Consider the following 16,585-nt stretch of genomic DNA (forward strand, 5'->3'; position numbering starts at 1 on the left):
AACCATTGACGTTGTTTTCAAAAGAAAATCGTTTGATAAGTTTGTACATTAAAAGAGTAAAATGCAAGTTCGTTCAAACCATATCTTTCATTCAGTCACAATGGAAATTTATATTCATATGCTCAAGATACAGTATTAAACCCCCACAAAAACTATTTCCGGCAGCGGCGGAGGCGGCGTGCCACGCCGGCATTGTTGTTGTCGTCCTCCGGAACGTCGTTGTTAAAGTCTTCAAGGCAACAAAGACTATTCTTCACTTGGAAATCAAACATCATGTTGTCGCGCGATTGACGGGTGGGGCACGGGAGGACGGCAACTGCGGCGTCCATGCCGCTGCGGGGGGGGGGGGGGGCACGGGCACGTGCATGGTGGGTGTGGGCAAACGCATGGGGACCGGCACCGCGGTGGCTGGAAGGGCGCGCACAGGCACGGGCGCTGGCGCTGGCATGTACATGAGCCCGCGCGGGTCCGCGAAGACTTCACTGGCGCCCGCGGCTTTCAGCTCTGTGATAGTGCTCGGCGACCAGCCGATCAAAGCTACGGGGATGGTAACTGGCGCGGGCATGGGGATGGGAGCTGGGACGGGCGTGGGGGCAGCAACCGCCGCGGCCAGCTCATTTAGGGCCATGTCCATGAGGCCCCATTCCTCCTTATATTCTATCTCCTCAGGCTCGGAGTCGACTTCACCAAACTTGAAGACTAGTGGCAGATGATCCTTCTGTGCCATGGCGTTGGTGGAGGTCTGCGGGAGGGAGGAGAATGGGAGGCGAATAGTAAGGCCGCCCATATTAAACAGCGGCTCGGGCGCCATTAACGGAGAGGATGCGAGCAAGGTGGGCAGCCATGGAAGTCAACGGGCTCGCTTCCCAGTGAGCCTGCGCAGCATACAGCTCACACGCTTCCTGGTGAGCCTGCGCATGGGAGGACATCTTGCATGCCTCTCGGTCCGCCTGCGTGCCGGACTGCGCTCGCATGCCTCCTGTTCAGTGAAGCAGCTGTCCGCATAGCACCTCATGTAGCCATTAAAACCAAGACACATGGCGTCACGTGAATGGCTAACAGAACACACATGATTTAAATTATATAAACAATTGAGATATTAAAGTGGCAGCTATTTTTTCAAAATGCCTTTGTTGGCTGTTATTCGAGTGCGCCTTCTCTCAAAATGGACACGAAAAATACCAGAGCATGTCGGGTTCCATTCCATGATAGCATGCCAAGTTTGATGAATTTCAGATGAGTTTTGGATTTACTAGAATTTAAACCAAAGTATCTCAATGTTTTGCTCGCAATCAACAGTGCCCTGGTGTTTGAAATTCATTCCCATTTCTTGCATGGGACCTAAGCATGCACCCAAGGACACACATTTCATATGTCAACCCATTTTCTGCACTAGAGCATGTGCATGTAGTTCAAATTTGAATTATGCACATAAAATGCCTAGAAAACCCACTTAATGTATAAAAATGACCTAGCGAACCCTGAAAAATCAAAAAATTGACACAACACTCATGTCGTTCTATGTTGACACTAGAAAAATATTGAAAGCAAGAAGAGGCAACGAATATCGTTTCGTCCCCAAGGATGGCACGTTCCCAGCATGTTGATGCCATTCCATGATAGCATGCCAAGGTTCATGAATTTCAGACGGGTTTTGGATTTACTAGAATTACAAAAACAAGTACCTCAACGTTTGCCGGAGAGCCACGGTGCCGTGGTGTTCGAAATTTATCCCCATTTCTTGCATGGGACATAAGCATAAACCCATGGACACATATACGATTTTACAACCCATGTTGGTGCACCGGAGCATTTGCATGTAGTTTAATTTTGAATTGTGCACCTGAAATGGCAAGAAAACCAATTTAATGTATAAAATGTCCAAACGAACCCTGAATAATTCCAATTTCTTTGTGACACACATATAGTTACATGTTCATTGCAGATAAAAGTTCTAGCAATTCAAACACCCTATATTGCCGCTGTGACCCCATTATGTAATTCAAATCAAGATGAAAAATCAAGTAGATAACACAGAGTTTATTACCACCAACCGTGTGAGATGCAGTACAAAATATCTTTGAGCACCGTTGGTGTATAGTACGCCTATGGCTTATGCAAGAAGGTGTGTTGGCTACAATCCACATCCGGCATGTCAAGCACACTAGCTCGCTCCCCAAATATCATTTCATTGTTCAATCATCACCGGTGAAAGGTGGGGACGTGGACCCGCGTCGTGAGGGCAACTTCGGCGGACCACTCTGGCGAGAGCATGGCCGCAGCCGCCGTGCGCGTGCTAACAAGGTGCATGAGCACGGTCGCAATCTACGACCGGGCGGCCAAGGCAGCCCAAATGGCCGCTGTTGCTTCTCAGGTGGCGGCAGCAACATCTGCCTCGAGGTTTGAAACTGGCAAGAGCATCAAAACAGTTCTCCATTCCGCAGCGGCAGCCTTAGCCCTGATGGAGGCCACCCATGACCATGTCGAGGCCGCCCATGCCTAGCTCATGGCGGTCACCGCACAAATCAAACGATGCTTCTCCGACAACAGTCGGCAACCCACGGTCGAGGAGTTGGTAATCGCCGAGAGCGTTCAAGTAGTTGTCCATTCCTCGCATACCTAGCCACGACGGAGCCTGTCCAAGCCCAGATCACGGCCACCCATGCCCAACTCATGGTGGCCTTTTCCGAAGAGATGGCGAGCGCAGATGGCGAGATGCTTGCCGAGTATGGTGCGATGGATGCCATCGAGCCCCTTCCCCAGGAGAGCATCGGGTGCGAGCTGGACATGGAGGAGGCGGCAGATCGACAAGCATCAGCCGTAGTACTAGTACCGTTTTTTTGTTTAATTAAGAGAATCGGTCTTTAATTTGATAGAGTAATGTTTAGGTCAGCTAGCTCTATTTAATTGCTGAACTTGCTCGATTAAGAAGTGTGGGTGTATTGTAGTCTCCTTTGTGTTCCCAAATTATGCAATGGCGTGGATGACCACTATAACTAGGGAATTTTGAACCAAAAATTTTGATGTTCAAACTCATCACACACGGGTTAAGCTATCTGAATTGTTTGTGAAGTTCACATATCGTACACAGTTCTGAATAAGGGACCATGTCTGATGACACTTTACGCGCCAGTTTTTTCGCTGAACCGATTCAAAAAGTTCGGCTTCCGTGGAAATATCTACCTCCCTGCCCCCTCCTTACCAAAAGCCACATTTTCCCTGTTTCCGCCTTCCTTTCCAAGTTGAAACCTTCACTCCTTGCTTGTAGTGCCGCCTCCTTGCCGGCGACCCTCCTTCACGCTGCTCGGCCTCGTCTATCCAGGCACGTAATCCACACCCGACCCCCGTCATCCTCCTCCTTCCACATCCCACATGCCCTGACAATCGGCGTGATACCTTCCACCAAAATCACCGACCCCTCCACCAAATTAGCGCCTCCCTAAGCCATGGTGCATGCAGTATAGGTAGGAGATCAAAGAGCATTGGGTAGCAGAGAAGCAAATCGCGGCCGCACGCGCGGATGAGGTCGTGAAGGCTACCACTCGTGCCAACCCCCAGATCTTGGAGGAGGACCTTGCCATTTGCTAGCTATGCCGGTTAAGCATGCTCGGTTTACTCGTTATGTGTGCTGCTCCTGCCTTTCCTTAACAAATTCTAGTGAATTGTGCTATATAATTTTACCATGCAATCTGTTGCTCTAGTGTATATGTCCTATATGTCGTGCCATGTGGTGCTCACTTATTAACTATTTGGTTAATTAGTTGTCATCTTTAGTTAACTGTTTGGTTTAGTTCTGCAAATGTGATGTTCAATTCTTCAAGCTGCAATTTTGTATTGTCTTCCATGTGAGAAATAAATCGAACTTATCTTTACAAAATACAAGAGAAACGAATACAATTGCTATATTTTCAAGTTGTCAAGCATGCTTGGTTTGGTTAACTGTCTGATCTTCTAGTATATTATACATTTGTGCAATGTGGTGCTCAGTTAATGTTTGGTTCATTTGTTGTGGTGTTTAGTTAACTGTTTGGTTCAATTCTGCAATGTGATGTTCAATTGTTGTGGGTGCATTCTGTTATTGTATACCATGTGAGAACTAAAATTGAATTTGGCTATACTAAATACATGAGAAACAAATACAGTTGATATGTTTCCAAGTTTTTAAGCATGCTTGGTTTGGTTAACTGTCTGATCTTCTATTAGGAGTATGTTATATTGTGGAATGTGGTGCTCAGTTAACGTTTGGTTCATTTGTTGTGGTGTTTAGTTAACTGTTTGGTTCAATTTTGCAATGTGGTGTTCAATTGTTGTGGGTGCATTATGTTATTATATACCATGTGAGAAATAAATTGAATTTGGCTGTACTAAATACATGAGAAACAAATACAATTGCTATATTTCCAAGTTGTTAAGCATGCTTGGTTTGGTTAACTGTCTGATCTTCTATTAGGAGTATGTTATATTGTGCAATGTGGTTCTCAATTAATGTTTGGTTCATTTGTTGTGGTGTTTAGCTAACTGCTTGGTTCAATTCTGCAATATGATGTCAAATTGTCATGGCTAGAATTTTGTATTATTGTGCATGTGAGGAATAAATCGAATTTGGCTGCACTTAATACATGAGAAACATATACAAGTGCTATATTTCCTAGTTCTTAATCATGCTTGGTTTGGATAAATGGGTTTTCCATGTGGCTTGAATTAATCTGATTAATATGCAATGTGCTTATTTTTCATCAACATATTTTACTGATAGCATGCGAACCCTCACTTAACCTGATGACTAACTACCTTATATGTGTTGCATGGAAACAATGGGAAGCACTGAGGTTTACAATCGAGGTTAGCACATGCATGGTCTGTTGTCTAATAGCACATTATTGTGCAATTGCATGAACCATTCTAATATGTAGGTTCTTAACAATTTGGTCTTGCACATATAGGTCCTGCTGTTAGAGGTTTGACCCACTGTTCGACCCTTTTTGCATATGGAGAAATGAGTTGTCCAAGAATATCAATCAAGTCAAGAAACTCGGAAAGATTGTTAGGATAAAGAAATTAGCGACAAAAAACAACAAGATCTTTGTCTGCACAATGAAGAAGACATCATTTCACTACAAGATGGTACTAACTATTATACCTTGCCTTTTTTATTCTTTTGCCCCATTTCCAACATAGAGAAGATATTTATGCACATCCTTGTTTTAGGCCTTTCCAAAGCAGTTCACTGATGATTTCCTCTCAAACCACCTGTATGGTCAGGAGGCGAGGAAGGTTTTCATACAACACCCACGGTTCAATATTGAAGTGTTCCTGAAGAGGACGAAGGATGGATTGTCAATCATCCACATGTTAGTGTCCTAAAGTTGCAAAGACCTTCAACATCAATGAATGCCCAATATTCGCCTTTTGCTTCAGCAGTTTTCCGGATGAGATGCATATGTCTATCTACCGTCTATGATGCTACTTTCGAAAGGTTCTAGATGTTGCATCTAAAACTTGGTGCTGGTGTAGTTGTGTAATGGGGTAGCTAAGTTCTTAAGCTATATGATGTTGTACTCTGATTTATTTCAGTTATGAAATCCTGCTTCCTTAATATGGAAATGAAATATATTGTGTGCTTAATATGAAATGTCAATTAGATTAATAAATGGGTTATTAATAAGAGGGCAATTAGCCTGCTAATGGCCAATTAGCCTATTAATTGGGTTTTTCTATTGCAAACGGTTATTGAGAGAACACAGTGGGCGACGACCTTAGGCAACACACATAGTTTCTAGGAATAAACCGTGTTGGATCAATGAACAATCACACACGACATCCTTTTTAAAACTGTTTGTGTTAGGCCACATTGGGCAAACGTTTAGCACATAAAAACTGTGTGTGATGGACAGGCTTTCCCACACAGTTTCTTCTATGCACCATGTGTGATGCATTCAATAACATAAATGATAAAATTGTTAATATCGTGTGCAATGGCAACGCTATCACAAACGATTTAACGGGAAAAAATGTGTGTGATGTACCTACGAACGGAAACGTTTTCCCTAGAGCGACTGTGTGGGATGTATATCCGAACGAAAACGTTTAGTGGGGACTGACTGTGTGGGATGTACTTACGACCGAAATGATTTCGTCCACATAATTGTATTTTTTAGCACTACTATACATATAACCGTATTTGATCGCTGACGGTCGCACATGACCTCATTTTGTCGAGTGTGTGTGCCAGGAGGGCATATCCCAGACAGTTTCTAGGTCGTGTGGGAAGGACCCCCCCCCCTATCGCATACAGTCACTAGGCAACGATTCCAAATGCCGTTGCAGAAAGGGGTTAAAAACCGTTTGTATAGGACCTCGCTGTACCAGTGACATGATAGGCTGGAATAGTCTCTTATAATAAGAAAAGCGCTCTTGAGGACACACGGGAATTTCATCTAGTCACTTTCATCATGTTTGTTTGATTCGCGTTCGCTACTTTGATAATTTGATATGTGGGTGGATCGGTGCTTGGGTGCTGTTCTTACTTGAACAAGCCTCCCACTTATGAATAACCCCTCACGCAAGTGTTCGCAACTACGAAAGAATAATTAAGATAAAATCTAGCCACAGCATTAAACATATGTATCCAAATCAACTCCTTACAGAATAGCGCATAAACTAGAGTTTAAGCTTCTGTCACTCTTGCAACCCATCATCTAATAACTACTCCACAATGCATTCCTTTAGGCCCAAAGATGGTGAAGTGTCATGTAGTCAACATTCATATAACACCACTAAGGGAATCACAACATACATATCATCAAAATATCAAAGGAATACCAAATTCACATGATTACTTATGACAAGACTTCTCCCATGTCCTCAAGAACAAAAGTAACTACTCACAAAACATATTCATGCTCAAGATCAAAGGGGTATTGCATAGCACAATAGATCTGAACATATAATCTTCCACCAAATAAACCATCTAGCATCAACTACGAGATGTAATCAACACTACTAGTCACCCACAGGTACCAATCTGAGGTTTTGATACAAAGAATGAAGACAAGAGATGAACTAGGGTTTGAGATGAGATGGTGCTGTTGAAGATGTTGATGAAGATTTTCCCTCCCACGATGAGAGGGTTGTTGGTGATGACGATGGCTTCGATTTCCCCCTCTCGGAGGGAATTATTCTTGGCGGAATCGCTCCACCGGAGAGCAAAAGTGCACATGCCCAAGTTTCGCCTCAAGACGGCGGTGCCCCATCCCGAAAGTCCTCTCCTTATTTTTTTTCTAGGGAAAATGGGCTTATATACCAGAAGATGGACACCGGAGGCTCGCCAGGGGCCCCACTACCCACCAGGGCGTGCCAGGGGGGTAGGCGCGCCCTGGTGCCTAGTTGGCACCTGGGGTGGCCCGTGTGGTGTTTCTTTTCTCCAATAATTTTTATATATTCCAAAATAAATCTTCGTAAAATTTCAGCTCATTTGGAGATGTGTAGAATAGGTATCTCTGATATAGCTTTTTCAGGACCAAACTTCCAGCTGCCGATATTCTCCCTCTTTGTGTAAACTTGCATATTATGAGAGAAAATACATTAGAATTACTCCAGAAAGTGTTATATTGAATAAAAACACTATAAATAACAGTAGGAAAACATGATGCAAAAGACCCCGCAATTGATAAACACCGGCAAGTGGACCACAACATCTACTTACGATGTATACATGGTTGGCACTCCTAGAAAGCCCTTCAAACGTCAACGCGGACATGGACGGGGCACCAATGGGGACCCTAGCAGGAACAACGTCCCCACCGACAATGGCGGCACGACAGCCGACGAGGATGACGACCCAGGGGGATATTCAAGCTTCCCCAGAACGTCACGCCAACCCGAAGGAATCTGTAAGTGCATCTAGTGCCACCCGTAGTTTGTTTTGGAGTATTGACAACAAACATGGTTGAGGGACTAATGTGTTCGTGAGATTCACAGGATAACACAAGTATAAGTCCCGTGGAGACATTCATGTGAAGACAATGAAGTGCGAAGACATAGTTTCTTTCGTAGTTTCATTTTCTTCTTTCTTGAGTCATTGGAACCATCGTACAGTCAAGTGGGGTCCAGGTGAACAAAGTCACAAAACTGATGTGGTGCTCAACCCAAATCCTATCTCTTCGAGTGAAGACAATGAGATAAAATCTTATTCTGAGTTGGATAAGTCAGCTTTACTTGTATCCCAAGTCAAGCTACCGCGTGTGTTTGAAATTCGTCCGTTGGACATGTGTCGATTCTTAATGACCCAGGGCCATTTCAGACATATCATGTCAGGTTGCCTCCTGGCTATAAATAGCCCACCCCCTATAGCATAAATTTGTGGTTGCTCATAGTTAGTGCATGATTTTTGTCATTCTAGAGCAACCCACCTTCGAAGCCTTTGAGAGAGAATCCTTGCGAGGACAAAACCCAAAACACCCAAAGCCCAAAGAGTGTTGGCATCACTGAAGTCTTTTTGTCCGTGTGATCTGAACACTTTTTACACTTGAAGACTGTGATCTTCCAGTCGGTTAGGTGGCGCATTCTGAGGATCCAAGAATCATTGTGGATCACCGGTGAATGAAGTCTATGAAGGTTTGGAAGTCTACCTTGAAGACTTACCTAAGTGATTGGGCGAGGACTAAGTGACCTTAGCTCAAGGCGAATAAGGTGAAGACATGTTCTTCTGAGTTAAATATTAGCATCCCTAACCAGACATACAGTTGTCACAACAACTGGAACTGGTCTATCAAATCCTTGTCTTCGTCAAGCAACTGGTTCTATCACTTCACCCCTTTACTTACAGTTTAGCTTCATGAAGTCATTGCTTGCCTACTCTTATTGACTTCTTGTGTGAAGACATTCACTCTGTTGCATATTTGGCTTCATACTATCTTCCTATTCCGATCTATTCTGCCCAGCTACTATTTGTCTTTGTGCTTACTCTGTACTATTTCTTTGACTATGGCATGGCTAGCGTAGTTTATCTTCCACTGCATACCGTGTAGGTGTTTTTCGCTGGCTTGTCTTCAAACACATTGCCTGTCTTGAAGACTTTCATAAAAATCGACCATTCACCCCCTGCAGTCGATAACTAGCACTTTCAGAATCCTTAAGGTTCTAGACCTCGACGACCTCTTTGAAGGGGTCAATGACAACTACATGCCGGGATCCAAGGAAGACAAGAGCCTCGGTACCTAGGACTTCATAGTCCCCAAAGACCATGTTGAGCAAGAACACTTCCGGCGGCGCCTCACTGCCACCGCCCGAAGTATGAAGCGGAAGCAGCAACAGCTGCAGGCCAATGAAGATGCACTAAACGACAAGTCGGTCGAAATATTCTCGTCCGAACAAGATCTTGAAGAACATCACCATAGGGCACCGAAATCTTATCTATGCAGGCGTCTACTACCTTAGTTCGATGATGCACTAACCACCGACGTGCCCGACTGATCTCCTAGATGGTGTGACAGGCCACTGCGGGAAAATTTCCACACCCAACTAGCTCCACGCCGTCATGGCAAGGACCTTGTGGATTACTAAGAACCTCATGGCGTTCAACATCGGATAGAGGAAAACCAGGTGCCACCTCGGTCCATTTACGAATCAAGAAGGCGCGAACACTCGGGATTCGACGGCTACAATGCCTGGATGGGCCGAAATGGCGGATCTCGGGACCAGGCCTACACATAGATTCGCTCGATATCCAGCGTTACACTACTCGGACCCGAGGCCTCGCTCACCCGATCTGTTTCACGGACAAGGTAATGGAACACCAGCAGTTCCTAGACGGTTCAAACCCATTAACATAGAATCATATGATGGCACAATCGACCCAGCAGTATGGATCAAGGATTCCCTCCTACATATACATATGGTCAATGGAGATGACCTCCACGCCATCAAGTATCTGCCGCTCAAGTTAAAGGGGCTGACAAGGCATTGGCTGAATAGCCTGCCTCCTCACTCCATCGGGAGATGGGAATCACTCGAGGACGCCTTTAGGGAAAATTTCCAAGGAACTTATGTTCAACCTTCAGACGCCGACGACCTCAGCCGCGTCATTTAGCAATCTGGCGAGTCAACTCAGAAATTTTGGAACATGTTCCTCACTAAAAAGAACCAGATTATAGACTGCTATGACGCTGAGGCCATCGCGACATTCAAGAATAACATTCGAGATAAATGGCTCGCATGACAGCTCGGGCAGGACAAGCCAAGGACCATGGTAGACCTTGATGTCTACTACACAACTTTATTCTTGTAGACACGTGTTGGGCCTCCAAGCGTAGAGTTTTGTAGGACAATAGCAATTTTCCATCAAGTGGATGACCTAGGGTTTATCAATCCATGAGAGGTTTAGGATGAAGATGGTCTCTCTCACACGACCCTGCAACCAAATACAAGAAATCTCTTGTGTCCCCAACACACCCAATACAATGGCAAATTTTATAGGTGCACTGGTTCGGCGAAGAGATGGTGATAAAAGTGTAATATGGATGGTACAAATATATTTATATAATCTGAATAAATAAAAACAGCAAGGTAGAAAATAGTAAACGGGCACAAAAACGGTGTTTCAATGCTTAAAAACAAGGCCTAGGGTCCGTACTTTGACTAGTGCAATCTCCCAACAGTGCTAACATAGTTAGATCATATGATTATCCCTCAAAGTGCAACAAAGAATCACTCCCGAGTTCCTAATACTGGAGAAAAAAAGATAGAAATTGTTTGTAGGGTACTAAACCACCTCAAAGCTATTCTTTCTGTTCGATCTATTCAAGAGTTCGTACTAAAATAACACAAAGCTATTGTTTCCGTTCGATCTATCCTAGAGTTCGTACTAGAATAACACCAAAGCAAATTCATATTCATAATACTCAATCCACACAAAGAACCATAAAGAGACCCCAAAGTTCCCGTTGGAGAAAATATAATAAAAACGTGCATCATGCCTTATGCATAGATTACCCCAATATCACCGCGGGAAGCCGCGAGTTGAATGCCATACTTATAAGAAACATTTTTGTCATGACTTGTGCAATCATTATTTTGGATATTCAAAGAATTCACACTAACAACATTGCAATCACGCTCATCATTCAAATATTTTGTGCCAAGAATTTTATTGACTTCTTCTTCTAACAATTGAGCATAATTTTCCGAACCATCATTTTCAAGAAAGACATTACAAAGATGATCAATAATATGATGCAACCTAAATTCCATTTTTATGTAGTTTTCTTTTATAAAACAAACTAGTGATAAAGCAAGAAACTGAAAGATTCAATTGCAATATCGGAAGATATACCTTGAAGCACTCACCTCCCCAGCAACGGCGCCAGAAAATAGCTTGATGTCCACCACGCAACTTTATTCTTGTAGACACGTGTTGGGCCTCCAAGCGGAGAGTTTTATAGGACAGTAGCAATTTTACCTCAAGTGGATGGCCTAAGGTTTATCAATCCATGAGAGGTGTAGGATGAAGATGGTCTGTCTCAAACGACCCTAGAACCAAATACAAGAAATCTCTTGTGTCCCCAACACACCCAATACAATGGCAAATTGTATAGGTGCACTAGTTCGGCGAAGAGATGGTGATAAAAGTGTAATATGAATGGTACAAATATATTTTTATAATCTGAATAAATAAAAACAGCAAGGTAGAAAATAGTAAACGCGCACAAAAATGGTGTTTCAATGCTTAAAAACAAGACCTAGGGTCCGTACATTCACTAGTGCAATCTCCCAACAGTGCTAACATAGTTGGATCATATGATTATCCCTCAAAGTGAAAAAAAGAATCACTCCCGAGTTCGTAATAGCGGAGAACAAAGATATAAATTGTTTGTAGGGTACTAAACCACCTCAAAGCTATTCTTTCGGTTCGATCTATTCAAGATTTCGTACTAAAGTACCACAAAGCTGTTGTTTCCATTCGATCTATCCTAGAGTTTGTACTAGATTAACACCAAAGAAAATTCATATTCATAATACTCAATCCACACAAAGAACTATAAAGAGACCCCAAAGTTTCATCGGAGAAAAGATAATAAAAACGTGCATCAACCACTATGCATAGATTACCCCAATATCACCACGAGAATCCGTGAGTTGAATGCCATAACATATATCAAGTGAATCAATAAGATGCACCAATTGTCACCTCAAGTATTCATACCGCAAGACATATATCATGTGTTCTCATCTCCGAATATTCAATCCGACAAGGCAAAACTTCAAAGGGTAAAGATTCAATTCATCACAACAAGAGTATAGAGGGGAGAAACATCATATGATCAGATATATTAACAAAGCCCATGATATAGATCACGAGAGAGAGAGATTAATCACAAAGCTACTGGTGCAAACCCTCAACCCCGAGGGTGGACTACTCCCTCCAAATATGGTGGCCGCCGGAGATGATTCCCCATTCCGGCAGGGTGCCGGAACAGGTCTAGATTGGTTTTTGATGGCTACGTAGCCCTGCGATGGCGGAACTTCTGATCTAGGTTAACCCCAAAGGGTTTTTGAATGTTTGGGAATTTATAGTGCAAAGAAGGGGTACGGGAGGCCACCGAGGTGAGCACAACCCACCTGGGCGTGCCAGGGGGGCCTTGCGCGCCCTGGTGGGTTGTGCCCTCCTTGGGGCACCCCCCAGGTGCAGCTCTGTCCCATTGGGTTCCTTATGGTCCAAAAAAAGTCTCCGTAAAGTTTTGCGGTGTTTAGACTCTGTTTGATATTGATTTCCTGCGATGTAAAAAACAAGCAAAAAACAGCAACTGGCACTGGGCACTGGGTCAATTGGTTAGTCCCAAAAAATGTTATAAAGTTTCTATAAAATGATTGTAAAACACCGAAGAATGATAATATAATAGCATGAATACTTCATAAATTATAGATACGTTGGAGACGTATCAGCATCCCCAAGCTTAATTCCTACTTGTCCTCGAGTAGGTAAATGATAAAAGAAATAATTTACGAAGTGTGAATGCTAGCAAAGTGCATAAGTTTGATCAATGATAATTTCAATCACTTTTCCTAGCATCATAATAGAAATTCTTTCTTATGAAACTTCTCATGTTATAGTAGCAACCAATTCACATGTTAAAGTTCAAACAATGAATTCTCTTGAAACTCAACAACCTTTGTTCTTAGTCACCAAGCAATTGCAATTCAACTTATTCAACGGAGTTTAAGTAAGAGCCCCACATACTCAACCCTCATATAGTCTTCTATGATTGCTAACACTCACCTTGTACACATGAGCAAAACATTTCAACTGGACATATAAAAAGATAGGGGCCTATAATTTCGCCTCCCAATGTATTCACCTCAAGGGTGATGTCAACAATAATAACTCATGCTACTCATATTCAACTAGACATATGTGCCTAGATCTTTCCTCACCACATGATGCTTGCCAAAAGAGAAAAATAAAAAGGAATAGAGAGAAAAACTTTGACTCTTTGCATACAAGTAAATACTAAAAATTAAAAGATAGGCCCTTCGCAGAGGGAAGTAGGGATTTGTAGCGGTGCGAGAGCTCAGAGCGAAAATTGAGAGATAAAAACATTTTGAGAGGCATACTTTTCCCACCAACGAAAATGACTTAGATCTCCGAACACTTTCCATGCTAGATATATCATAGGCGGTTCCCAAACAGAAAATAAATTTTATCCCTTTTTCCACCATACTTTCACTTTCCATGGCTAACTGTATCCACGGGTGCCGTCCATGCCAACACCTTCCAAGGAATTTATTATTTGACAACATAAAGTAAATTCATTTTTCATTTCGGGACTGGGCATCCCTAATACCTTTGCCTTACTCTCATGCAGTGACAAGTGAATAAACACTCATCGTGAGAATAACACATCTAGCATGGAAAATATTGGCCACCCCTCGCCGCTTCGCGAGCGGTACGAGCACACAAAAGAGAAATTTATTTTGAAAATTAGAGACGACACATACAAATTTGCTTAGAACGGCAAAAGAATACCACATATAGGTAGGTATGGTGGACTCTTGAAAATAATATTTGGGTTTAAGGGTTTTTGGATGCACAAGTAGTATCTCTACTTGGTGCGGAATTTTTGGCTAGCAAAGATGGGGGGAAAGCACCACATGTTGAAGGATCAATGACAATATAACTTCTATGTGAATATGAACAAACATAAATCATTACGTTGTCTTCCTTGTCCAATGTCAAAAATTTTGGCATATAATATTTTGATGGTGGCTCACAATCACAAAAGATTTCCATAATAGTGTATTTGCATGTGGAAGTTCTCTTCCTTATACTAATTATTCCTGAATTGCTTGTATGACCAATATTATGATTATCAAGCCTCAAAAGATTTCACTTTCTAAACCCAATGTTAAATTACCACTAGGCATGATATGATTTCAACTTCATGACATTCAATTTATTCAACAATTTACTCGCAGGATATAAGTGAAGCACAAGTGTAAATGACATAGAAAAGAGCTTCATTGACGAGATGTGAATGCCGCTTACTTAGCCTCTCTGGCAAATATTTGAGGACTCTATTTTATTTAAAAACTTTCAGATCTAATTACTTTATTAAAACAACAAGCAAAACAAAATAAAATGACATTCCAACAATAGCAAAACTCATGTGAAGAAGCAAAAACTTAGGCTCAATCGATACTAACCGATAATTGTTAAAGAAGAAAGTTGGGATGCCTACCAGGGCATCCGCAAGCTTAGATGCTTGAGACTTCTTGAAATATTATCTTGTGGTGCCTTGTGCATCCCCAAGCTTTAGCTTTTGTGTCTCCTTAATTCCACTCATATCACGGTTTTCCTAAATCTCAAAAACTTCATCCACACAATCTTGTGGTGCCTTGTGCATCCCCAAGCTTTAGCTTTTGTGTCTCCTTAATTCCACTCATATCACGGTTTTCCTAAATCTCAAAAACTTCATCCACACAAAACTCAACAAGAACTCTTGAGATAAGTTAGTATAAACCAATGCAAAAACCTTATCATTTTCTACTGTAGGAAATCACTAAAATTATTATTCAACATTGCATACTAAATGTCTCTTCATATTTAAAACTCCTATCCTCCAATAGGATCATTAAACAAGCAAACATATGCAAACAATGCAACCATAACAGCAATCTGCCAAAACAGTACAGTATGTAAAGAATGCAAGAGCATCAATACTTCCATAACTCCAAATATTATGAAAATTTAACACACTGAATAAAATTTACCATAGATCATTTTTCAAAAAGTTTCAACATTTTATCACATTCTTACTTTTCTAGGGAATTTTTGCAACAGCGGTAAACTTTCTGTTTTCAAACAGCAACATGTAGACTTGTAAAATAAGCATGGCAAAGGCTATCATTGCCATTTTGTTGAAATAAAAGATGAAAAAAATTATTATAAATATCAGCAAGGAAATCCTAACAAAATAAAATTATGCTCCAAGAAAAACACATATAATGTGACAAACGAAAACATAGCTCCAAGTGAGGTCACCGATAATGTTGGAGACGAAAGAGGGGATGCCTTCCGGGGCATCCCCAAGCTTAGTTGCTTGGATCTTCCTTGAATATTTACTTGGGGGTTCCTTGGGCATCCCAAGCTTAGGTTCTTGTCACTCCTTATTCTCCTCATATCGACATATCACCCAAAACTTGAAAACTTCAATCACACAAAATTTAACGGAACTTTGTGAGATAGGTTAGTATGATAAAGAGCAAACCATTCCACTTTTGGTACTGCCAAAGAAAAGATTCATAATTGTTCTTACACAATGCCTACTGTATCATATCATTTATACAATTTATATTGAGCAATATAATCCATAAAAACTAGAAAAAAAGCAAACTATGCATTGAAACAGAATCTGTCAAAAACAGAACAGACTGTAGTAATTTGTACTCAAACCATAATTATTCTACTCCAATTTTTTTGAAAAATTAGGAAAACCCAAGAAATTTGTCAATTAATCTTCTGCAAAAATAATCAGCATTTTATCACGCTTCTTTTAAAAATGAGAATTGTTTTCCTGAGCACAAAAGATTCTGTTTTTCAGCAAGATCAAATCAACTATCGCCGTAGGCCATCCCAAAGGTCTTACATGGCACTTTATTGAAAAAAAATCAATAAAACATGAGTAGTACAGTAGCCTAATCATGTGAACACACAAAAAAAGTAGGTATAAGTGTTGGGTTGTCTCCCAACAAGCGCTTTTCTTTTATGCCTTTTAAGCTAGACATGATGATTTCGATGATCCTCACATAAAAGATAGGAATTGAAACATGAAGAGAGCATCATGCAGCATATGACTAGCACATTTAGGTCTAACCCACTTCCTATGCATAGGGATTTTGTGAGCAAACAACTTATGGGAACAAGAATCAACTTGCATAGGAAGGAAAAAAAGTGTAACTTCAAAACAATCAACACATAGAGAAGAAACTTGATATTATTGAGATATGTAAGGGCATAAGTTCCTTTATCATAATAATTTTAAGAGGAATCATGAATTAATTCAACAATATAACCATAACATACAACACT

This window comes from Triticum urartu, chromosome 4A (genome assembly GCF_056163025.1).
Source record: "Triticum urartu cultivar PI428250 chromosome 4A, HENAU_Tu73, whole genome shotgun sequence".
Classification (NCBI taxonomy): Eukaryota; Viridiplantae; Streptophyta; class Magnoliopsida; order Poales; family Poaceae; genus Triticum; species Triticum urartu.